Genomic DNA, 2942 nt, shown 5'->3' on the forward strand with positions numbered 1-2942 from the left:
GTTCTGTCGTCTGTACTGTTACTCCCTGGTTGCTGATTAAGCCTAGTCTAGTAAATTAGCCTGGAAATGTTATTTTGTCTGGAAAACTAGTCCCTTGGGGCTAAAATCTGGAAAGTTGAACAAGAGAAAGAGACAGTGACATCTTTGTCCAGACGAGTCGAGTCTGTTTTTATTGCTGTCTGTTTAACACTACGGTTCTACGCGAGCTTCGTGTGGGAGACGAGGTGCATCCGAGCGGACTTGACCTTTCGGCTATGTGGAGCTCGGAGGGGAATCCCCAGCCGGCCTCGGCTGTTTCCAAGGAGACGGACTCTCACTTTTCACGTGTGAATACTAAAAGCACTGAACATTTTATTGCTTACTTGTTACCCTCATGAGTTTACTGTCTGCAATTTATACCCATAGTGACCGTAGTACTGATTCTCACATAAAGCACTTTTGATATGTTATTTCTAAAGACTTCTAGGAATCTGTGCCTCGGTACAGTACCTTTGTCTCAAAGTGGGTGATAATAGTGGGGTGATTCTCTGTCTCTCTGTCTAACTCTGCCTCTCTCTCTCTCTCTCTCTCTCTCTCTCTCTTCCATTCTCTACAGTACACAGGCTGTCCTGTTGGCTGTGGTTCAGTCTCGGTCGACATTCTTTCCATTCCTCATTAGTCTATGACCCAGCTCAGGAGTTCGTCCCAAAGAAGTCCTGGTAACTCAGACTGAAAGTAGTGTTCGGGGCATTACATCATCCACTGCCCCGACCAGCCATGCACAGTATGTGTTTCAGGAAAGGAAAATAAGACACACATGCTGACACACATTCGGTCCGATGTTTAAAATTTCCAATCTCTGTAAATCAATCATTTTTTTTTATTTGTCATCAGTGAGAGTAGTTTCTGGCAGCTACGGGCCTTGTAATAATCAATATAGTTCTCAGTTTAGTCTTAAACCACTGCCAGGGGCCAAAACACAGCTCAAGCTGCTCTGCACTGGTAAAAAGTGATTGTTTTTATTATTACTTCTAGTTATGGTGGCACACTTATCTTAAAATAACTATGATAGTGCATTAGCAGCGGTATTTCAAAACATTTCCTATCTATCGGCAGAGACTTCCAGCTAAGATGATTTTACCAGTTTGACCGGTTCAGCCTGTGTTTTTTCAGACCTTGTAAAATTTTTGGGAAGTTTTGTCAATTATCATTTCACTCTGACATTCCAAAAGAAACAAGCTTTAATGAATGAGGAAGTTTGTCATCAACCTCAATTATGTAGATAATGTAACCACTGGCTACACATGCTGTTGCAACCAAACCTCAACAGGATACATGAATGTGATTGCGCCACCCGGCGGTTCACTGCCTGTATAAACCACAACACTAAACCTCCCCCATGCTGAGGAATGTGCAGGGCATGGCCTACGGGTTTATTTGGCATGTTGGTTGCTTAGACACTCAACACATCCGGAATCCTACGTATTTCCTAATCCTCCCTAAATACCTGGTCTACCTGACTCGCAGGTGAGCCGAGCTTGAGCAAGTTCATTCATGTTTCTTCCTCACAGCGCGATAGTGTCAGCTACGGAACAAAACCTTTTATGGCTTGCACGCCGAAGCACGTCTCATTCCAGGGGTATTAATTTTCTCTTGTTAAACATTTGAAGTAAAATCTGTGTCTCTAGGCCATGTAAATTTGGACATACTGTACTCTATGATTTCACAAGTGTAAATGAATTGTGCCATAGACTCAGTTCTGCCATTAGGGCTGTGCCTCTTTATTTAATTTGTAACCATTGGCATACATGTTTGCTAAAAGCACTGACATGCCTTCTAAAAAATGTTTATTTTCATTATAACGTGTGCCAAATGAAGTTATATGTGAACTGTGTTCGTTCCAGCCCACGCACAGGTTGACACCTTATACAGTACCTGTGCGCTCGACGCTATCTGATCAATAACACCAAAGAACACAGTGAGAGTTTCCATCTGCCTCGACCCTGCGTCGCAATCAGACACGCCAGGAAACTGAATGCAGTCATTCGAGGGTGCGGCTGCTGCATGCGGGTGGGCACAAGGCTGACTCTGAGATCTGTTTGGCAAAATAAAATGGAAACATTTCCACAACACTACTGGACCACCCCGTGATCATGCCTGCTTTGCTACATGATGTCATTTGGTCTGATCTGATGGTTCACCAACAGCAGTTTTAATAACGTGTTACTGGCAGTTTGACTGTCATCTCACAGTGCAGTTTAATTCTCAAATGTGATATAAGTTATAAGTATTTCAATCATTTTCATTAGGTCTGACATTCACAGATTTATATCAGCGTGCTCGTATATTAACATCTCGCTATATCAGTTCTATAGAAACAGCTGTTTTGCAGGGACTTACTGTATATGTAAGATGCTCCAAATACGAAAAACCTACAGTATTGATACGTTTATAATATAATATAATATAATATAATATAATATAATATTAATATATAATATAATATAAATGATATTTCAATTGGGAAAATTTTCTTTAAGATGTTTATTTAACATTTATCGAAAGAGACAGAAAGGGAAGAAGAGAAGCTGATCGATACTGTATGTCGATAAACAGCAATAATCTATAAATGGTTAAAAGTATGACATATCATCCATTAACAAATTTACATTTCTTGGCCAATGACTGTCAGTCAAAAGGAAACATTTCACATTTCATTTAACCAGCGGCTTAGGAGAACGTACTTAGTTGTACAGAGTGAATGTTAAACTTGGGTCACTCCCCTGCCAGTGTGCCTCATGAGTTATCAGTGTTTCAACACAAGCTCTTGGAGCTCTTGCTACAAACTAATCATGAGACTAATGAGTCTATTATCATTTTTAAGTTCTGTGACCACTTTACAGAATTAAATAAACTGTTACTGACATTTATTGACACTTACAAAAATAAAAATATTACCAAAA

The 2942-nt window shown here is 40.2% G+C and overlaps 1 long non-coding RNA gene across 1 annotated transcript; it reads left to right on the forward strand.

Moving 5' to 3' along the window:
* Positions 1 to 532: 532 nt before the first annotated feature.
* On the forward strand, positions 533 to 2942 carry LOC125139247. Its single transcript, XR_007138320.1, has 2 exons — positions 533 to 1618; positions 1884 to 2942. It is a non-coding gene; the product is annotated as an uncharacterized LOC125139247 (long non-coding RNA).

This window comes from Tachysurus fulvidraco, chromosome 17 (genome assembly GCF_022655615.1).
Source record: "Tachysurus fulvidraco isolate hzauxx_2018 chromosome 17, HZAU_PFXX_2.0, whole genome shotgun sequence".
NCBI classification, from domain to species: domain Eukaryota; kingdom Metazoa; phylum Chordata; class Actinopteri; order Siluriformes; family Bagridae; genus Tachysurus; species Tachysurus fulvidraco.